The sequence below is a fragment of the Saccoglossus kowalevskii genome, chromosome 21 (assembly GCF_978046115.1).
Source record: "Saccoglossus kowalevskii chromosome 21, keSacKowa6.1, whole genome shotgun sequence".
Taxonomy (NCBI): domain Eukaryota; kingdom Metazoa; phylum Hemichordata; class Enteropneusta; family Harrimaniidae; genus Saccoglossus; species Saccoglossus kowalevskii.
The window spans coordinates 9,909,953-9,934,411 of NC_140661.1; the positions used below are offsets into that span (position 1 = coordinate 9,909,953).

The window sequence follows — 24,459 nt, forward strand, 5'->3', positions numbered from 1 at the left end:
TCTTCATATGAATACAAGGGTGTGGATTCCAATCTCAATATGAATCCAAGTGTGTGATTTAAAATCTTCATATGAATAAAGGGTGTGGATTCCAATCTCAATATGAATCCAAGTGTGTGGTTTAAAATCTTCATATGAATACAAGGGTGTGGATTCCAATCTCAATATGAATCCTAGTGTGTAGTTTATATTCTCAATATGAATCCAAGTGTGTGGTTTAAAATTTCCATATAAATCCAAGTGTGTGGTTTATAGTCTCTGTATGAATACATGTGTGTGGTTTAAATCTCCATCCGAATATAAGTGCATTGTTTCCATTCCCCATGTGAATACAACTGTAGTTTACAATCACAACGTGAATACAGGTGTGTGGTTTACATTTACATGTGAAAGACATGTATGGCTTTCTCTAGATTGGCGAATAGCTTGTATAATAGGCCTGGGATAATAGGTTATACGATTTCAGCAGGGATATATTAGTACACTGAAGAAGTGTCAAATGATTGGTCGAAAACCATCGGAAGTACTGTTCTAAATTACTTTAATAAATTACACCCAACACTTTATTGGTGGTTACATATTAAATCATTGCAGAGTATATCAGATCACGAGACGCACTGGGCTTTATTGACTTTATTAACTCGGTGTTTACTCCGTCGTTGGTGCCAGTACTTGAAATATCTTTAGCGCCCTCCGCGGTCAGTAATTTGTATTCACAATTATTTTTGTACAGAATGGATATTTCATACACTCGACACAACAAGTGCATTCTCATATATATATATATATATATTAATGACAGTTGAATCCAACCAGCCAATCAATAAGCACAGTGGGCGTTGACGTCATTAGTATCAATAGTAATAATTGTAACACTAATAACAGTTCCAGTTTGAATTGTGAAATTTATAAATATTTATAAAGATGGAAGGAATGGGTTTGTCGCACCGAGAGTAATGTATGCTGAATTTAAATATCATTTCAGTGAAGAAAGTAAATAAACGGGAGAGTATTGCGTATTTCATTAACTTTTCCACTATAAATCACATGTACTCGGCTAAGCAATCAAAAAACGTGGATAATGTTAATTTATAACATAAAGTAATATTGGTGCCAATGTGTTATATTTAAAGATTATAACAAATCCCACACTATATAGTGGGCATATACTGAGTGTAATGTTATTATTAATAATGTTTCTATCCATCTACGTCATAATTCCTGATCTAAGTGTTCGTTATATGCCACACATACCTAAACTATCCGAGATTTCACCCAAAGAATTGGTTGTGAACTTGAAGTAACATCAAGTGCTGTGCGTACATATAGCTGAACCCTGACCCCTGACAGCGTACAAACTTTAGAAAGCACATACCCATGGCGCTACACTCGAGTCTCTACTCTCGCAACAAGCGAACAGACAGACAGACAAAAAACAAACAAATAAACAACAGATAGACGAGCAAAAAAACAACAAAATAAATAAACAAACAAATAAATAGCAGTAAATAAATAAATAAATAAATAAATAAATAAATAAATAAATAAATAAATAAATAAATAAATAAATAAATAAATAAATAAATAAATAAATAAATAAATAAATAAATAAATAAATAAATAAATAAATAAATAAATATTTGGGTTGGTGGCTATCATCAAATAAAAATATGAATCGATGCGAACGAGTATTGATTGTATTCATTTCTTCCAGTATATTCCGTTATAAGGCACATAAAACATGATTTTATTTTCGTCTTATTACCAACCTTATCTAAAAGTAAACAACAACAACTTGGTTGCCATGGATGTTTATATTAATAGCATATAGTTATCTCTGTCATTATATTTAAAAACAATATTCACATTTATTTAGCCCCACATCGGACGTGCAAACAGAAATCAGGGGTCCAATGTTGCTACCAACCCTCAATATGGCTGCCTATCCAACGCTAGGCAATAAATCATTTCTGGAGAGGCGCTGTGACGTTTCAAAGGGCATCATGTAAATTATTTTAATACATCTCTACCTACATGCATATTTTATATGCCTTTGACAATTCTGGATTATGTTGACCGTGCGCAACACGCGTATTTTTATGATTAAACGATAACATAACACAGAGGATATTTTGTACGTTTTACCTCTACATTTGGTCCTTCAAATCGTGGTTGTCCGAATTTATTTGTGACATAGTTGTATGAAATGCGGAAACGATTTACGCTTGTTTATGCGTAGAGGCGACTGTCATGTTTACCGTTTTCCGCGATGAAAAACTCGCTGAAATAGGGCCCTTGGCTTCGTTTATTCGATCGCGACCATGGCTTGGCCTTTTTGCTCAATGCAGTTTGTCACTCGCCAGGACGAAGAAAGGGCAGTGCATTGAATAGAAAATAAAAAAAAAAACACAAAAGACATTTAAAACACAAACCCAGGGCTGTAACACTGTGAACATGTCGACGTTTGCTTAACGACTGTTACTCGTGAATAAACTGCTTTAATTTGAATAAAATGCAGAATTGACCTTCCTATAACATATTGTCAGTGGCTCGAAAAGCCTCGGTGTCCTAAAAACGGAACCAAAAAACAGAAGTGTTATTTTTGAACCGTCAGTGGTCAGTTTATAAGTGACGATTTCTTTCACTGGCATTGTTTTATCAAACGCGTGACGTCACACACTGAAGGAACCACATGCGCTCAACCTTAAAACCTGTCTGAAAAACCTAATTCTCTCGGATTCCTTGGACTCCAGCTTTCTGCAGGTTTTTACTCTATTTTTCGTACTTTTCTGTGGTCTGAGTGAGGAATTGGGTAGCTGAGAGTGTCTGGAGCACGGTAAGTGTGCGTTTTGCGGTGTTGTGATCAGAAAATGTATGCCAATTTCGGTTCAAATATCGAGTTTTTTGTTGTGTGTGTCGAGTTACTTTGTTCGAAATGCCCCCAAATTGTCTTTATCGAAGCGGGCCGGGTTATGGCTCGTTTTAAAGCCCAGATATCGCAGTTTTTGACAGAGAATGGTACACTAGAGTATAACGAGTTATTGACGATGACTGTGGGCTTGATTTTGGGTTGTTTTGGTTCATTTTTGGCTCCTTTCCACCGCCAGCTCGCTCGCGTTGTGTGATGATTATTTGTGTTTTCATCTGCCAAATACTTGTAATATGTCGTCCCTATGCCCTGTCGCGCTAATCTCTCGCATTTTCCACACACTTTAACCGATTTCGCTGCCGATCGGATACTTGCTCGCTTTCGAAAACATTTATGCCTCGTATTTTGAAATATTTTCGGCAATTGTGTCCCAATTTTGCGTTTCTCGCCGGCGAAATTGGTTCGTTCCTACGATTCACGCATAAATTGTGCCTTAATTTATCCGGAGCCCTTTATATAAAAAACAAGAGCAAATATAATGGTGGACTTACAAGCCGTTTATTTTTCACTCTTTGCCCCATAGATCGTCTATGTTTACCCGAAAAAAAGCCAAATAGAGGAGGCTTAGGTCACCTGACACCTTCCTGCTCCAAAATGGCACTGTTTTGGTTCAGATTTTGTTCATAATTTGCGTTTCCCCGCCGCGACCTCTAAACGTTCCTGTTGAAAATCTCCGATTTCTTTTATTGAAAAACAACAACCATGAAAGCCATTATCCCCCGTATCTTCTACCAGTAACACGGCCATTTTCTCGCCATGAACGTGTTGTTCTTGTCTTGGTACTATTCCCCGAATCTCCCAAGAGCGCGAGCTGTCTAAACTGTCATTTTCCATTCATTCTAGTGCGTTTTTGGTCGAATTTTCACCGTGTTTTCCCCCATCTCGACGCGGTGTTTGTTGCTAATTTATTACCGCTCGCTTGTTAAAATATGAAAGGTCGTTTTAGTCGACTGTTGTGTGAATTAGAGGTCAGTTTCTCTTGCATTCTTTTTCGCTTACAACTCAATTTTATTTTCATTAAAGTTTTGTTAGCATCTTGCCTCACTTTCTTTCCAACTCCTCGTCGAGGACCCATATTTTGAGTAATATTTTATGATTATTCTTCTCTATTTTTCCACTTAGATTTAATTATTTTTCGTGTTTGTTATCTTGTTCAAAATACCCTCCATCTTGTTGATCGATTTCAGTGGTTTTCTGCAGATACTTCGAGTTTTTGTGACTTGAAACAGTGTCAAAATGAACTCAAAACTGGAAGACTGGTCGTAGGTACCAGTATGACCCCCTGAGTTTGTTGACAAGGGGCTAAAGCTTGTTTCATGAAACAAACTTGTCTTTTCTGCTGGTTCTTCCACAATTGTTATTTTTTATAATGAATTTTTAATTTCATATTTGTCTAATTGAAAAAAAAATTCCACTTAGAATAACTTTCTTATTAAAACAATTGCAAATAATAATGGTGCATGGAGGAAAAATTGTTGGTTACTTTCCTGTTTTTTTTTTTTCATTTCCTGAAAAATGCCTATTATTTAAAAAAATTTGTCTTCCTAATTTCCAAAAATTGTGTAACTTAAGTTTTCCAAGACGATTAAGAATTTTTTAAATTGTCATGTATATTGTTTTTAACTTGAAAGATGTAAAAGTAAATTTTTATAATTTATTTATATCCATTTATTTCTCCTGCTTCAATGAAACTGGTAAATACTGTTGTATTTTTTGTGTTTAATTTGAAAGACAATAACCTGTCAACTGGTAAATAGAATCTGTATAGCCAACAAAAGTAATTAAAATTAAATTTAACACCTCACCATTTTGTTGATCAATGCCAGTGAGCTTGTTGCAGCTGAATTTTTTGTTCTATTGCCTGCTGCACAAACATCTGCCCTGTCATACCTTTTTAAAATTTTATTTACATTCGTTTAATTTTTAACTTCAAATCACAATCACTTATGCAAACAAAAAAAATCTTTTAGGAAACTTTTGTTCTTAGTCTTAGACAAGCCTGCGCAGTTGACCTTTTTTATTTAAATTAAAGTAATTTTTTTTATTCAGGCTTTCAAAGTTGACCTCTCACAACGCTAGCATCAGATGGTAGTGTGTTTACAGCCCAGCCCGCCTTTCTTTTCATTCAGTCAATTGTACTTGTCCAGTTTTCTAAAATCTCTTGGTAATTGAATCCATTTTACTGACCGTTGGTGTTTTCAATCAGAACCATCTGGGCTTGTCTTTGTTTTCATTTAAACAAAATATAAGCAGTGTATAACTGCATGCAGTTCCGTATTCTTTACAATTTATTCCCCTCTCTGTACTGTCTTAAAAATCTTGATTTTTCAATCTTGACTGACAACTCCAAGATCTTTCTGTTTGTTAAGTCAGTAACAAATAGTTTGGACATTTTATCATAAAAAAATCTACCACTGTGCCATCTTACATGGAGTAAAAACCTTGGTACATGTACTTTTAAAACCAGGATGTCGAAACAACTCTGAATAATTCTTACTTGAGTGTCATAATGGCTTGTGATGTTCAGTCAGATCTGTACAAACGCAATTCAGAATGCAATGTTACCAAATCTGTCAAAAGTGCAAAGATTGGGGTGGGGGGAGGGCTGTCCAAGGGGATATACAATTCCTCCTCAATTGAGAGATGAGATCAATTTTATCCTACTAAGCAATTGTTTCGAAAAAAACAATGTGTGAAAATTTTAGGAGCATTATTTTAATACTGAAAATACATCCAGAAATTAAAATCCGAAAGTACATGTATGACATTTTAGAATCATGGTCCAGAAATTAAAATTACAGACACTTTGGAGTAAGACGAGCTGGTCTTTGAGATCCAAACAAGTACCTGTGCTTATTTGCAAGAATGTCGTGTAATTGATTGGCTGTTCTTCTAAACATTTTATCAGAAAGGGTCTTTTATTCAAACTGCTAAAAACGTTGGAGATTTGCAAGGAATGTTTGTCATCTTCAAAATTTGTTCACACAAAAAAAAAAGTTTAGATTTGGTGAGAAACACACAAGCTGGTCATTATTGTTGAAATCTACATCACAAATCATTTCAAGATGATAGAATAAAATGTTAATGATCAAATTAGATGTATATAGATTATCTGAAGTAACATACACCAAAGCTATAGTAAACCAATGTATTTTCATCATTTTATGGGTTTTGTAAAAAAAAAAAAAAAGTATCCGATGCTCTGAGTTGTATGACCCCAAAAAAATGTTCACTACTTGAGAATTTCGCGATTTTCACTGAGTGACTGGTGGAAGTTTTTCTCTAGTGAAGTTAAGTGATTTATTATATTTGATTGAAAGTACACGTGCTAGTACTACATGTATCATATTTGTTCCTTTAGTAGCGCTGGTTTACGTAGATCATGTAGATGTTTCTATAGTCAAAAATAAGGGATAATTTAATATTTGGTTTATCTGTTCTGTTGTGTGTGTCAAACAAAATATCCTATCTTATCTAATTTTTAGCATGTTGGGAGGGCAGCTTTTGGCCACGAACTATCACAGATGTACTATGGTTCAGTGACCTGTGGTCGACCACATTTTATCCTAATTTGAGCTACATGTAAGTTAATGGGTCCACCTGTGCTGACCTGGGTAAATGAATCCTGTTTTTTGATCATCTTGGGTTGACGATGGTCCAGTGTATACATGTACATGTATTGACTGTACTGCAGTTAAACCATGGTAATTGTTGAGATATTCAATAAATGGCAAAAAACTATTTTTATTTATATTTTATATATATGTCACCAGGTTGACCATGGTCCTAGTGAGTTATATGTATTTGCTCTATTAGAAGCACTCAAGCACTTCTTCAATTCATATATATGACCTTAATTTTGACCATAAAGATATACCTGTTATCATGCACTACTAATAGAGAAAATACAGTGCCATATTTGGGCTATTAAAATACATTTTCTATAGAGGTGTTGATAAACAAAAATATTGAATTTCCTTTATACTTTATCATTATATTATGACCTATTTTGATCATAGACACACCTACTTCCACTTACATAAGCACATATGCTGCTAACAGATCAAAAACGATAACCATATTGTATTTGTGAAAAATGTATTCGACACTCTATTGGTTCCAAGTTATCTAGTACATTTCCCTTGTCTCACTTTAATTTCTAATGTTCATGAATTTAACAGAATTTTGTAGCAGCAAAAGTTTCACTGTTGTCATAAAGACTTGTAGTCAAGCCCAAAGTATATTTTTTAATACATGCGCGTTAGGCTGGACAATGGTCAGCAGCCATGGTTGACTGTGGTCACCACTGTCAACCATTGACATTGTCTGTGGTATCTAATCTCTAACTGCTGAAGTCCATAGTAAGTTGTCTGTGAATGATACTTGAATTCTGTCTGCTTTTCTCAGGATTTTATTATCTGAAATATTACCATATTATAAGAAGCTGATCTACAATGCATATAAACAAAATATTACTCTATTACGATCACATGGAAAAATCTGTAAATTTGGTGTGTTCTGTATTAATAAAGTATGACAGAGGTGTATCTATTGTCAAACTAAGTCATATTTATCATCCAGTATGAATAAATAAATTAATTTGTATGTGTGCTTATAATAGTACAAATACAAACATGATTGCTGCGAGCCTCCTACATTCCATGTAGAGAACCAATTAAAATAGATTTTGTTGATGATGAAGTAGCGGAAAAAAATTGATTCTGCTGCCTGGAATAACATTGCCAGTTGTACTTTCCCATTGACCCTTATAGTAATGAACTCCTACTTGGATTTCTAGTAAGGAAGGTTAAGCCAGAGAGTTCATTTTTGCTATGTCATTTTAAGGATGTAGTATTGAACTTGAAAGATAACATCATTTTGTTTCAAAGATACATCAGAAGTTGAAATTAAAACGTTTCACTGTGAAATTCTGAACAGAAGTTAGGATAAAGTAACACTATCGTGGGACAAAAGTAGGTAACCCATTAGTTACGTGCCCTCCGGCGTAAACAAATAGATTTTAACATAGGCACATTGATTGGATTTTGCTACACTGAAAATTATTGGAGCAGTGCTGTTAAAAAAAAAAAAACTACTACAGTATATTGTGAATGAAATGTCATGTTAATACTGTTCGAGTTTATGTCTTGCTTGAATGAGTCGGACATTCTTGACAAGGAGAGCATGGTCTGTGGGGAAGTTGCTTCGATCTGGATGTAGGACTTTTGAATGATACACTGGATTGTTTTCTCTTCACTGGAATACATATTTCTGTAAGGCAGTTGACTGCGTTCATCATGTTTTGACATTTTTTGCTACTTAGTTCACAGATTACAGTATTTGTGGTAAAAATAGACTAGCAAAATTAGTAAAATCTGCATAAAAGAACAGATGGCATGGTTAATAATGAAATGTTGGTAGAAAAGAAAATGCTGTGCCTTGCATGCAAGAAAATTATTTATTCATCTGTCATTATTATTCTCGTTTTTTCACAGGGTTTTTAAAATAATAAATCAGGAGATGATCTTTGGGGGGAATTCATTACTAAAGGCACAATTGTTACTCTTCAGCTGTTCAACTTCCTTTCATTAATCTCTTTTCTCACAAGTTTGTCATCTCAAACATAATCTGTTGTTGCTGATAGAATTTATGTATATTTGTGTCATTTCCATACTTGATTTTCACCTGTTGTATCTGTGACATTTTAGTATTTTTTCCCCATGAGTTATAAAAACATACTGTTGTGTAAATCCAACAAAATCACTTATTTTCATCTGGGAAATGAAAATATACCGGGGTAAATATGTATGCCTATGTTATCAGAGTTGTAGTTTGCCCATGTGTCTAGGTAGATTGTTTTATTGAACTTGACAAACATTTACAGGTGGCATAGATAGCATAGATTATTTGTTGCCAAAGGATATTTGAAGATACAACTGTAGTTTGTTCAAGTTTTAATTTGGATAGGTTTTCAATGCTTATATATAAAGGCTAACAAACAAAATTTTCCATTATACCCCATCCCCCAAAATTGAGTGAATTAATATATTTCCTGATCAGTGTAACATTTTTAAAGAAGTAAATTTGCTGTATTTATTTGCAGTATTATGTTTAACAGTAGGAATTGAACAAAATTGAAAAAAAAAAATATTCCACAAATTATTAATAGTTTATATATTTTATCAGCTCGCTTTTGTCCTACCACTCATTTGTGTCAGTATTTCTGATTGGTCAGCCGCAACTAGCAAATCTACCAATCCCTGGTCTCTGACCTAGTACTATGACCTTTGAACCTTTCACTATTGCCCTGACAGCTGTAACTATTATAACTAGGTTACATTTGATCATTTACTTTTGCATAATTTAGTATTAATTTCTTGTCATGTGAATTTAACTAGGTTGGATAAGTGGTGAACAAAATTTGTCAGCATGGTTTAGCTCACTGAATCGGGTACTGAATCTTTGTCTTAAAAAGTGAAACGTTTTTTTTTTCTTGAAACAAATTATAGATTGACCTTTTAAATGAAGGTGGATATTTTCTCAGACACATGTATCTGGAATGTTTTGTTTGCACTTTATTAATATATAGCCATGGATGTATTTTCAAACACTGTTTTAAAGAGCTTACTTACTTTTAAAAAATGTGTAATAAACAACAGCTGACTCTTCCTCCCATCCCTATATATTTCAAGTCTGTTTCACAGGGAAATTATTCCTTGTATGGCATGTTTAGCAAAATGTTGGTCACTGTTTACTCCCCACACCCCCCATCAAATATAGCAATGATGTGATATCAAGAAAAATAATACTGTGTTCAGTTTTTCGTAATTTTAATACTCTTGTTGCTTGTCAACTTTCTCGCTCAATTGTAATGTGCTAGATCCACTAAAAATGTTTAATTTCTTTGATGTCCTTTTATAAAGTTATAAAAAGCTGTTGAAATAAACTATTATTAAACTGGCTTGGTTAATACATTTTAATTTTTGAAGTACTTATGTTTCTGTTCTTTTTAGTAGTGTGCGCACTATGTAAATGACAGAGGTGTGTTTATGTTCTGAATTAAACATATTTTGATGATCCAGTATGTGCCAGTTTATATTGGAGATGTGTACTTCTAATATGCAAATGCAATGAAAATATGCAAATATGCATCTGTACTCAAGTCATCATTACAAGGTACCCCGCATATGAACTTTCATTGGCAATCAGCGCACTACCTCAAATTTATAAACATGATAGTTAAAATAAGTTGCATAAATGTTGGAAATCGTTGGGAATATTCCATTCCCTGATATCAATTCCGACAGTCTTTACGCCAACGAACATTCAAATTGGTTTAAATAAACAATAATGTATACATCGCATGGAACACAAACACTGCGCCATGGCGACTGTGGTACATGTGTCTGCTTTAAAAATGTAAGCAGACTGTTTTGCAAACAGATTCCAGTTTCATTTCAGTCATAGTTTGTTGGTGCCACCCATGAATTCCAACTGTAGACATATTATCTTGAAAAGCTAGCATGTATGAATTAATAATGTAAATAAGACGAGCAGTGATGCACATATCTCTCGATAATTATTGACATCATTTTATACTTTGTCTGGCAATCACTTCTTTTTTTTCTTCGAAAATCCTGTGCTCATTACATTGCGTACATTTTTTGCAAACTGTACACTAGTATTGCTAATATCTTCCTATTTGTACAGCTGCATATTATTATACCCTCTCCATATGGTTGCCTTTATTTTCTCTGTGTACACAATAATCTGTGAAAATGGAAAGAACGTCATTAGGAATCACTTGAAGAGACTGTATGGCTGACTTGATCAAGGTGTAGGCTTCAGGGTCCCAAGAGCTATCGTGTATGACAATACACCTCTTTTTCATTCTCTCAGTTTGTTGTAGATATTATATATCCTACCTGTACTCTGTGGGGTTTAGGTGACTACAGTATGTATTGAATAGCGCAAATGGAAAATAGAGTTTTAACACGCTGTGTACTATATGTAGAGAATCCGGAGGGCACCCAATTTTGCCGAGGCCGAAACTGTTTTTGAGTACTCAATGTATGTTGAAATGTTCTAAGGTTGTAGGGCAATCCATTAGGAATTTAAATGCTTTGATGTACATCAACATTGGTGCGAGGAATCGAAAATCTGTATAAAGGTATCAAACCATTTCTGTAACAGTACGTGTTACCATAGCTTCACTGAAGTCTTGTTTACATGTATTCGATTTATGCGCATTGTTCTGCTACATGGTTGGATTTAATTTACGAACAATACCATTCTTTCGTATTCCAATACACCAGGTTTTAGGTGTTCTGGACATTCGTTTTATGTTGCAATGTGCGGGCTTTTGCTTTTGAAGTTACTCCACCATGTTTCGCAATGAGTTGATGATGAATTTCACGCCAGCGCCAGTCTAAAGTCACTATGTCATAAACATCTACACTTTGGTGAAAAAATTTAACTCTCCATACGTAACCTGTAGGAATATGCAAAAATGATCATATCATTAATAGTAAATACAGAGAAAAAGCACAACAAAAAATCATACAAAAAAACAAACAGGAAAAATATAATCGATAAATATATTTAGAAATTTTGCTAAAGAAGGATATTGATTCACAATACCGTATTTGCTCTATTGGTGGAACACTCACGTGACAGATGTTAGAGTCTGCAGTCAAAATAAGTTGTATTCCAATGATCAGCATAAAATTCATTTTTTGGCTTATGTTAACCTCTATCATTTTCAATAGAGCAAATACGGTATATTTAGATATTTTGTCCTTAACGAAAATCTTTAATTTAAAACCAATGTTAAGAAAAGCTATTAAAAATTAACTCATTTGAGGCCCCGCAAATATCACTTTGTACGTTATGGGCAACACACAGCACTACATGCGTGGTTTGTCAACGCGTTAAATAAACCCAGTGAATATTTGTCACCTATCTGTGTGGATATTCTTTTGAAATCCTTATTTTTTAATGATGTATTGCGAGATATCCACTACAGTAAAATGCTACACTGCATCCATTTGTGGCCTCACCGATATTAAAAAACTTGTATTCATAAAAAACAAATAAAAATCTCAATTATATTCAATTGTCATCATGCAGTACTAACCCAACTACTTCACCAATATGTGACGTTGTGACAGAGGGCCTTGTAGATAATGAGCAGAGATATTACCATGACAACAGCCAATAATTGATATAATTAAATTCTTTCATTGATAAGCAATTTTAATTTCAGTTCTACTGAGTGGGCCTGCAATTTTATTTTTTCAGGATTGGTTTATGTTGCATTTTTAAGATGAACATATCAAAGATGATGGATATTTATTTATGCTTACTGTCATAATATTATACTACTGATCATAACTGCTTAGCTAAAAAAAGATAATCTCTCATGTGTGCCCAAGTTGTCATGGCAATAATGATATTTTTTGATTTATTTTTGTAAAATTGAATCGCATGGGTAAACAATTCTTTATCATTAAATTTGAATCATGTTTTTTTTTAAACCCTTTTTTTAGTTTTCTCCACGTGTAGTAATTTAAAGTTTCATTATCTTGACTGAATTTGAAACTGCAATGTAGCCACGATTTAAGATGTATTTACATCTATTGTTATAAAAGATTTAGGACACTGTTTACAGTAATGAAATGGTAATTTTTTGCCATCTCTCTTCAGTTGTTGGCTTTGATATTGAAATTGGCAAGAATGGAAAGTCTTGCTACAGTATAGGGGATTTTATGCTTGCTGTGAGATCTCATGTAATGCGTGAAGGATGCGGAACAAGCATCTGTCGCAAAATTTGTTGATTTTTGAACTCAAATTTCATTTTTTATTTATCAATGTTGAAAGGCCAATCTTTGAGAGAGGGAGTATTGCGTTTAGATACTCTTACTTCATCAAAATTGACCATCATCAAATTTTTATAGCACATTGTTGTTTTGCTTTGTTTTTTTTATTTTAGATTTGTTTTAGTCTTGTAGTGATGTCTTTTGCTCTTTGGGACATTATCGTACCTTACTTTTGTTTGTGTACGTTCCAAATAAAACATTAGGTGTTGTTGAATCCGACGTGATGTTTTGACGTCACTGTGACACTATGACCTTTGTTTGTCCTGTTTTTACATTTGATTTCACGCATAACACAAGATCTTGTAGTGAACGGAAAATGGTCTATAACATAATTTATAATATAATACGCAGAAGATATAAATAAAACCAATGGGGCCACTTAAAGCCACTGTACTTTGAGTAAGTGTTTCACACACTCTATGGGGAGGCTTCAGAGCCACTGTACCCTGGGTAAGTGTCCCACAGACTAAATGGGGAGGCCTCAAACAATTGTACCCTGGGTAAGTGTCCCACAGACTCAATGGGGAGGCCTCAGACCCACTGTATCCTGAGTAAGTGTCCCACAGACTCAATGGGGAAGGCCTCAGACCCACTGTACCCTGAGGAGGTGTCCCCACAGACTCAATGGGGAAGGCCTCAAAGCTGTTGTACCCTGGGTAAGTGTCCCACAGACTCAATGGGGAAGGCCTCAAAGCCGTTGTACCCTGGGTAAGTGTCCCACAGACTCAATGGGGTGGCCTCAGAGCAATTGTACCTTAGGTTTAAGTGTCCCACAGATTCAATGGGGACGAACTCAAAGTCGTTGTACCCTGTGTAAGTGCCCCACAGATTCGTTGGGGGAGGCTCAAAGCCACTTGTCAAAATTTATTCACTTGCTGATGTGACTATGGGGCAACCTTGTTTATAGGTGTGCAGGTGATCTTGTTTGATTGGATAATGCAATAAATCCATAATAATGTTATTATGCTATGAAAATGGTCCCGGAATAGTCCCAAACCTATTCCAACAAATTCACTGTCAGTTTTGCTTTCACCATCACATGAAATTTGATCATAAAGAAATCGATGGGAATGAGACATGACACCTGCACCTGACACTAAAATATTTAAAACAAAAGAATTTGGCCTTTGGTGTCTTGGCAGGCAACAACTTCAAAGCCTGGTCGTCATTGTCAGCTGCTTCTATAGGGTCGGCTTAACCCTTAACCCTTAACCGTTAACCTTTAACCTTTGAATGTCGCAGTCACCTTTCACAAAATATAAGCCTTTGTAATTTTTACTGTATTGTTTCAAAAAAGGTTGATCCAACTTTTATGTTTATTTGGTTCAAAATGTACATAGAAATAATGGGAAAAATACACAAAAATGTACAAAATACCAGAAGTAAAACTATCACAAAACATGTATTGTCAAGAATTTGACGAATTTTGATCCAATGCGTTTCTAGGGTGACGACTGTACCATAAACATGATAATTCGATCGTCACATGGTAATTTGATGGCACTGGTGGAAATGAATTTTTTCCAACAGTCACTATGAGTCATTTCCTGAAATTATAGATCTGTGTTAACCGCTACAAAATATCAGGTTAAAATCAAGCAGTTTTCAATTCTTGCTGCATTTCGTGAAACTTATGACTGAGCGTCTCATTGCAGATTGGTCAAAATAGCAACGTATCAGTGTAATACACTGATTGCACATGAATGGCTTGAACATTGCTTGAAAACGTATTTCAACTTGAGCATTGCGTTGTTGGCATCATTGACTTTCACTGAAGCACAAACAGCTCATGAACTTATCGTTCACCGGACGTTAACCCTAGGAATTTTGTATATTTTTATCTAATTTCTTACTTAATTTTGGACCAAAATAACGTAACTTTATAATAGCTACAGGTCTCAATAACATTTTTTGGAAAAAATATGAAATTTTTTGAAGGCTGACTATATTCTACTGCACCCTATTATATATTCTATTACACACGACTGCCAAACCACAACGCGATGATAAATTTCTAGATATTGAGATGATGAATGTGATGAATGCTTCCAGTCTGCTTGCAGTTTTTTATTTGCTTAATATCCCTCCTAAAGTGTGACTCGTAAACCATTTTTTAAGCAGATTGATTTGCTAGTTTCTTAAAACAGCCAAGTACCGAATAAATTGAATTAATTTTCCATGAAAAACTATTTAGTTTTTATACAAGATTAAGCATAAAGTACATTTTGTTGATAGAAATTTAAATAACATTTTTATTTAATTATAAAATTTGTTAAATCATATCTCTTTTTTATAAAAATGATTAAAAGTGTTACACAAAATTTATTATATTTATTAATGTGCTACAATTACGTCTGAATAGAGAATGTCGGTATTTTGTCTGTGGTATGTATTGTACATGTTTTTCCAATTCAGTAAAAAAGATACTCAAATGTTTCAAAAGAGCTTTAACAATTGCTCTTTGGAAATGGTTTTCATGAAAAGATGTCACAGGCTGTAACAAAAGATCAACTCTGTCAGAATTCCAACGGAAACAATCTTCATATAATGCATTTAAAAAAAAAATTACGTTTGCAATAATTTAGTTCACTGGAAAAATGAACGATCAATACTTTTTTGCTTTATAACATTGTTTCCAATCATTCAGTCATTGTGTAAGTTTATGAAAAAAAATAAAGAGAAAACATGTCCAACGTAATTTTAATTTGGATAAATAACTCCTGTGAGTTTGTAGTCATGATACAAATGTACCCATAAAAAAAAAACTTGGCTGAAAATTAACTGAAATAAGACTGTTGATAGGAGAAATACTGTGAGTGAAAAAAAAATCTGGTACTGATGACTTAAACAGTTCTCACTCCAATATATTAAACAGTATTCCTTAAAATATAAAAGTGTAGTGTTGTTATCTGTTGTCTCAGTCTTGCTTGTAATCTACATCAGATGTCAGCACCCCGAATTGACAGTTTTTTACCCACTGCTGCCTCTTCCTTTCATTTGCGTTTTTTGATATTTTTGTCAGCGAGGTCAGTTTGAAAAAGACAGCATAATCAATCAAGTATTATGACCGTCATCTTTAATATAAAGTATTCTATTCACACTACTCTTGCATTTATTATTCATTTTGAAAATCAAGACAAAAAAAAAATAATTTGAAATTGAACTGTAGACTGGTTTGGTGTGTTGACTTAAATTCTGAGGTGAGTTCGTTTAACACGTTGTTTACATAGTACTTTGATTTAATTTATTTCATGTTATAGCCTCCCAATCAAAAAAATTGTATACAAAATTATTCCTGAATTGCAATTTCTATTATTTATGGAGAATTTAAAATATTAAGTTGACAAATATGTGTTATTGCTGCTGTTTGGATTAAATTCCACTTCTTGAACTGCAAAATGAATGTGTTTTAATTTCTGAAAATAGATCATGTTACAATTGAAAACAACACCGAGGTTGTCCTTCCTACTGAAAATCTATTTCAAGTATTATTAATGTACTTGTGACAATAAACTGTATGTCACTTTTTTTAACATCCTGATCATGAATGTATCAGCAGGGCTCTAATAATTGTTGATGACTGCACTACCTTAATAAGGTGGAATATATTTGGTCGGTACGTCTTCAATGTGCCAATGCTCTCCTTTTCACTCGTGTTTTCATTAAAAGAACTGTCAAGAGCGATAAGTCGATGACTAATGTTGATGCACTCGGTTGTATGTACTGAATTGCAGATGGCACAGTAAATAGAAAATTCTATTCACTTTCACAAGCGTATTAAGGCTCCCGGCCTCCAGGCAATTATCAACAGAACATGTAGTTGATATCTTGTCCTTATTTGGAATATCAATCGTAGCGTCTCAGCTGGCTGGCATGGGGTGGTGATGTTTTAAAAATCATAATTTTGTACAAGTAAACAAGCTAAGTAGTCTGGAATGGAAACAAACATTCCCATGTTTTTAAGGTAGGTGTCAGATTTCTGTGATGTCATTTCCTGTTTCACTAATTGCATTGTGGGCATTTTTTTTTCTTTTAAGTGGCAGAGCATAAGGTCAAGTACACAGAAAAGTTCAATCATGAAACAAATGGAAATTCAATTTTCAGGAAAATTGGACATTGAAAGTGAGGATATCCTGTTTTAGCTTTCATCTGCATTGAAAGCATAGTTGATTTTTTTTTTCGCTTAAAAAAATTTGATGCAACTCTGTTTACACACGTTTTACTTGTGTCTTGTCGCTTCTGTTCTGCTTTTCATTTTTATTTCTCTTCAATTTGCTTTTTACAGACATGTCTCTCTTCAATATGGAGACATAACCAATCTTTGTGGCGGCATAAATTTCCCTCGGGATGAATGTTCAGCCGCTGGCCTTCTTTCAATATATACACTTGCGCACTCTCAAAATGAAACAAGAACCCACTAATTTTTTGGTCAATAAATCTTCTTTTTCAGAGTAATATGTATTATCTGTATGACCACCAATTTATTATTCCATTTGTTTCATTACTCAAATCTCTATTTTCATTTTCACCTGAATTGGCAGGTCAGTATCATTACTACTAATAAAATATTGTTCTGTGTTCAGACAACTATGTTTTTCCAAAAAACGGGAAGTCACAGTGGCGTTTGCTAGGGTCCTTAAGACAGGGAGTCAAAGTGGCTTGCACTGGGTGTCACAGCGTTGATATTAAGTTGTTTTATATATATAGTATTTCAGCAGCACTAAGTCATGTAATATTACGATACTAAGTTGTTCTGTATATTTAGTATTTCAGCAGCACTAAGTTATGTAATATTACAATACTAAGTTGTTCAATACATGTATGTGTTGTTTTTCAGCAGCACTAAGTCATGTAATATTACGATACTAAGTTGTTCTGTATATTTAGTATTTCAGCAGCACTAAGTTGTGTAATATTACAATACTAAGTTGTTCTATATGTGTTGTTTTTCAGCAGCACTAAGTCATGTAATATTACGATACTAGGTTGTTCTATATGTGTAGTATTTCAGCAGCACTAAGTCATGTAATATTACGATACTAAGTTGTTCTATTTATTTAGTATTCCAGCAGCACTAAGTCACGTATTATTACAATGATACTATGTTGTCATATACATGTAGTATTTCACCGGCACTTTACATGTAGTTAATTGCTCTTATTTCAATACTATTTTGGCTGCAGGATAAAATACGATCTGTGTAAATTGCTTACTCAATTCCACTTTGAGCGGTTTTAAACCAAATCATCCATGCATCGCTGTCAACTCGTAATTTTTTTTTGCAATGGCTTCATTTCCCATATTCGTATTTACTGTAACCTTATCAGCAAGAACAGTTTCTGTTTCGATAATGTAACAAACAATATAATCACAAAATATTGATACCCTCTCAATACTTGCTTCTTTTATTTAATATTGATTAGTGCTGTTTATACACAAGATGTCTTATCCTATGATACATTTCCATCCATTAATTCTCTATAAATTTCATGCTGTAGCTCTATCTGATCTCACCAGGAGATGGAAACCCCCCCCCCCCAAAAAAAAAACAAAAACAAAAAACAGAACACACTATACCGTAAAATCTGTATTATGAATAATTGAAAACCAAAAATTCATCATTTCTCGTATGTGTAGAATTTAAAATTAAGACCATTTTAATAGTCTACGGTTTCTAATACATATTGTAGTTCTTTTTAAATATTTTGTCACCATACTGTATTTTTTCTCATGCAACAAATAAATTCCAAGTCACCTGTGCAACAAAATATTTCACATGAGAGTTTCTGGACTATCTCACTCGTTTACATGCACTGGTATATCTGCAAAATTGTACCTGAAAAATGTCTAAAAATAAGAGTTTGAATACTGCATTTGTATTTGTATATCATCCTACATAAGTCTGCAGTTCCAAGCATACACATATATGTGTATGCATCAACAAATAGAAAAAAAATGTATATGTACAAAAAAAAAAATTATGTTTGGTTTGATTGGCTAAAATTACAACACACTGAAATTCAACACATTTTTTAATTTCGATAATATGACAGTGACGTGTTAGAAGATTTAGAACTTCATATCTGTAGTAGAGTGTACAATTCTCTGCATTTTGTTGTTTATTATGCAAATTTTTCATTCCATGCCCAGATGGTACTTTTATAGTATTATGTTTGACAATTAATAAATGCATGCTGCGTTTTGGACAAGTATGAAATGAAAATTTGTCATTTAAGCCATCCATAATAGTTTCAATTAGATACAGCACCAGTTGTTACCAGTATGATCAATGGCCCCATTCAGATAACAAAAATTGAAAGATAAATGCTTGGTTAGATTTAGGGCATGTAGTTGTGTTTTATAACTTGTATTTGTTTAAAATGAGAGATTTAAATTTCTGACCTTATTTATGGATCATACTTTCACATCTCAACTGGAAATTAAAAAAACAAAAAAACATATTATTTTTTTTAGATCTACTGTATTTATTTAAGGATACCACTGGAATTTATTTGTTGTATATTGATCGAAAGTGGATGTTTTATACTTTTTAGAACACATGCATTTTTGTCGGATTATTCTTCAATTTCATATACTTGTTTCGATGATGATATTCTCATCTTTGAATAGTTTATTTCCATCTTTTTGCTAAACATGAAAATATGCAGATCATTTCTGGAGTTATTATAGTAACTCCATTATTGTTGTAACAGAAAGTGCCAGGATGTGTGACCTTAAAGGTCATGGAGAAGACATTTTGAATGGGTTGATATTTAGATGTGCAAAAATAACATATTAAACATTTTTTTTTTTTTTGAAATTTGTCTTAGTGTTGTAAATATGAACACGTACCACTCTGCAATGTTTAGATATTGCATTGTGGGAAGAGGTCAACTGAAAAGACATTTGTATCAAGCAAAAACAGAAAACCACAAACTTGTACTTCATCGACTGAAACGCATAATGTAGAATAGTATATACTTGTACTATAGTTATTATTTTGATTCTTGTCTTCTCATCATTTTTGCATTTTTTTCCAAGCAAATCAAGGTGTATTTGGTATTGTTGACTGCGTTAGTTCGAAAGTCATATGATCACACCAAATGGAGCATACGCACTGTATCTGAGATGGTGAAAATCAAACAGTACGTACTATAAGCTATTAAAGTAATGGAACAAGAGAAAGTTTTGTTCTTGTTATTTGAAGCGTTCTGCGAACACTGTAACCATGTAAGGCCTGTGAACAAATACTAAATTGTTCGCCTCATCTACTTGCTGTAGAGTTAAACTGATTTATAAACATGACAATTATTAATGATTGGTGGGAGGTTGAACTGTCTCAACTCCTCTGATAGCCCTGTGCCATATGAGTGCTGTAGTTTGACCTCCTTCCAATACGAGAAATCCAATCCTAGCAAGGCTATCAAAAGAATGTCTCCCATTTGCCAGTACACAGTGTTTCTTGTCAATGTAAAACTAATGAGCGCTCAGTATGAAGAAAATATTAGTTGACAAAATTTTCATCAGATTATGAGTAATAATGTAATTCTGATGATTCTAACTCTTGATAGATTATATTTTTTTTTTATTGCAATAAATATTGGGATGTCTAGGAAAACTTGCTTTTTTTTTTTGCACTCGGTTAGTTTTCCTAGGTCTGCTTCTCTTATTATTGATGTACAGCGCAACATAGATCAGCTGCCATTATGACTCATCCCTGTGATGGATCTTTACAAAGACACTCAAGTACCTCGTTTTAATTGTACTGAACAGCTTGTGATGTATACCCCGAATCCCTCGTGATCAGCACTTTGCTCTCACTTCCTGCTGAAAACTCTCTCTCTGGCAACTGATTATAATATATGTTGGTGCCTATATGGTTCAAGACGGCTAACTCTTGACCATGTATCTTCAGTCTGTCTTTGATATATGACTGCAAAGCCTGCCAAAAAATAAACGAGAATTTCAGTAGATGTGAATTGAGTTGTTAAACCGGCTGAAGAATACAACTATGGATAGATCTTCAAATAAAGAGAGTTGTAAGTTTCTTGGAGTCGCTTCCCTCTGTCTGCTTTCAATCCACACTCCCCTGTGGTCGGTAATAAGACTGAAGCATTATTTGTATGACTGGCATTTTAACAATTTCTTGACAGTGTGATATTCCTAGTAGCTGTTAAACCTCTTTCTGCACATACATGTCTATAGGATTGAATATATTTGTTTACGTTTCTTACAATTGCTAGTAGCTATTCTCAGAAATTATTTATCACGTCATGAAGTCCTAGAGCTTGTTAATCAGACCCGGTTGAGCAGTAATTTTTCACCTTTCTGTCCTGGTTAGGTTAAATATATCCTCTTGGTGAAATCTCGGAATGGCATTTTTGTTCATTATAGCAGCTTGTGTAATGTTAGCAGACTTGTAAATGTCAGAGATACGAATCATGTTAGAAAATCGCATGTATATACATGTAGGCACACAAGCAAAGCAGTAATTTGCGCTGTTTTCTGCAACTATTAAAAGAACACATAAAACAAAAATTGGATTTATTGAATGCTGGATCATTAAAATATTATCTAATTTGAGCATACACACCTTTGTCATTTATGTATTAAAGTGCCTGCAACACTAATAGGGCTAATATGGTCATTGTACACCAGATCATTTTAATTTGACGTATTTTGACATAGCCGGAACTGTTATTTATATTAGTACATGTGCTACAAATAAAGCAAAATAAAGTATATTTTACAAATCCATTCTAGAGCAATTTGGTAAATGCTTAGACTGAATGAAAAAACATCTATGATTCTGATACCACTACCCTGCCTAAAATTGTTTGTCTACCTTAAACTTTTTTAGGCCAAACTTAAGCAAAAATTCATGTATAATTTCAAAGAGATTTGAATAAAATTGATCAGTATAAAAACTTGTGCTAAATTGAGAAGCTACAGAAAATACTGGTAGGAGAGAAAAAAAAATTATCTAAATTCAAACTACCCAACCTGTTTTTATTGGAACCACGCAATTTTTTTTTTGTACAAATAACCAGAAAACTATTAATATAATTTGTTTCCAACCATAGAAAAAAAATTCAACCAAAACGCAGTCAGAGATTACAAACTAATATATAATTTAAGTCATTTCATAATCATGTTGTCAATCGGGGCTGAATTTATTTTCTGCAGCAGCAATCAGAAGTAGCATTAATACTGGAAACCCATTGTAATGATCAAATCGTACCTGTGGAACAGCTATTAACATTTGATTTGCAATCTGTGACAGCATTTTACTTATCTTTCCTAAATTACTTGCATGTTGTAATTACTAATGTTGTTTATATCATCTTATGACGATGGGTAACAAGTGTGGATGAGATTTGTGTCTGTGTGTGTGTGTGTGTGAAACGGAGGGTTCTTAATGATTGAAATTGATAGATTAGTGCTTAGAAGACTTGCCAGTGAAATGATTACCTTTTGCGATAGAGAAAATATTTTTACTGAAGCTATTTATTATTAATTTGATTGGAAATTTCAGTTACTTGGATGCAACTTAATAAAATAAACACTACTGGAGACACTTTAGTGGATTGATTGAGATAGCTACTGCGTTATTAAACTTTTATGGTTTTTTAAAATATGTGACTTTTGACACCCCCCTCCCCTCAAGAATGAGTTGTACTGTATTTATGATTTCCACCAAGGTCGGTTATTTATTTCCTCTTGCACAGTGATTTACATTTGAGGGTTGTCTCTGATTTGCTAATTTTGTTATAGTTTCTGTGATTTTAAATTGTTGTAAATATTTTTTGTTTTTTTCACCACTTCTTCAAAACTGTTAGATTGTTTTGATATTAATCGTGCAGATAGATACTATGAATCCCAATAATTATTCACCTGGTTTTTAATCTTGCTATTTTCGCTGATGATTGAAACTAAATTAAATTATATTCATGTGAACTTTAATCCGTTTATTGAAAACCCAGTTATTGAACTTTCAAAATTGTGAATTTAAATTGTGAAGTGCTTTCATAGTACGTATGTGCCAAACTTGTTCATTTTCATTTGTGATTTCCTATTTGTTTGCGACTTCTTTTACTTCATCTTTGTTTTTCTCTTCAAAACATGATAAATATGTTATTGGAAGTGGCTTCACTTAATGTGGACCAACACTGAATAATCTGAATTATTAAATTATATTCATGAAAGTTATTTTTGTTGGTTACATAGTTTAGTAAAATAACGTTTAGTAAATGTACACAGAAAGCTTTTATAAACTGTGTGTCATTAAAGAGAATTTGTCAGTTTGAGACAAAAATATAGTGAACCAAGTACAGTGTTTTTAAATTTATATTTGTTATTTTGTATTAATCCTTTGATTGCCATAATTTCAGCAGTTTTTAACATTTTGCCTATTTTTGATAATTTTGAAACAAATGAACAGGACTAATTTCCTACTGGCCACAATTCTTAATCATAATTTTGGAAAAAAATGTCAAAAAAATGTTACTGGTTTTAATTTGTGATTGGGACAAAAGCTGGTACCCAAAGAGTTAAAGGATTCATAGTAGCGTGAAAATGGCTGATTGATAGCAAACATTAGATTATAGAGCTAGGACATAAATATAAGTATACTTCAATGAAAATAGTAAAACATGTAAACAAAAAGAAAAGGCAAAATGGATTGCATAATTAAAGCAGAATATCTGTTTTTAGAGCACGTACATGTTTAATATTTCTACTCTCAAGGCTGGTTATCATCTCTGCTTGTATGGTCTCTATTTATATTAAATGCATTATATATTTTTAATGACAGAAAACTGTTTTCACTTTTTTGATTGCAAAAAAGGTGATCCAATTTACATGTGACATTTTGAGTGCCAATATTTTTATGTATTTTTCTCAAATTTCTGTGTTTACCGGTAAATGAATATAATTTTTTCAGTGCCTTAATTGAGGTATGCAAAACTGTACTGATTTTTTTTTATGGAAGATGACGAAAAAGGGTTCAAAAGGCTGAAGAATTTTTTTTTTGCCAGTACAGAATGTGCTTTATCTCATGCTATCATGTATATGTATACATGAAATTAACCCACCCACCCCCAGTTATCAAATGATTTGGTCCTGAAAAAGAAAATAATCTGAAAGCTAAAAGTCAGTTACACCTGGTGAAGTTCTAATTATCAGTGATGACTGTTCTTTCCTAGGTTTGTTGTCATGGTAACATTACTCTTTCCTCCTTACTGTTACCATGACGTTTGCATCAGTTTTCAAGAATCATTACTACTATGTGTGCTCCTTTATTGTTGTATCCAATATTCTGCAGGTTGTTTTTCCCAGTCAAATTGACATTATGACATCAACGTTAGCGTTGTTATTGGATTGGCTTCTCTCTTTTAAAGTTTTGTTTGCATTTTGCCATGATTTAGACATGATTGACTTGTTGGTGTTGTCTGTTGCTGTGTTCAACATGAACCTAGTCACTTTCCCCCTCTGCCAATCAATGGTTTCTTTCATTGCTGAGAGATTTACCGTCAGAAACTCAGGCTTTCTCAGGTATTCTGCATAGAATATTTGGAAAACAAATATGTATTTATTTTAAAAAAAAACTAACACACACACACTTGAAGGAAAACTAGAAAATTGGTTTACAGC

At 33.4% G+C, this 24,459-nt stretch overlaps 1 protein-coding gene across 10 annotated transcripts in view; it reads left to right on the forward strand.

Moving 5' to 3' along the window:
- The first annotated feature begins 2,660 nt into the window (after positions 1-2,660).
- Positions 2,661-24,459, forward strand: part of LOC100376277 (bromodomain adjacent to zinc finger domain protein 2B-like) — a 77,005-nt gene continuing 55,206 nt past the window's right edge. For all 10 annotated transcript variants that reach the window (XM_085495131.1, XM_085495130.1, XM_085495133.1 and 7 more), the window contains exon 1: positions 2,661-2,763. The gene's annotated coding sequence lies outside the window, so the exon portion shown is untranslated. The remainder of the gene's footprint in view (positions 2,764-24,459) is intronic.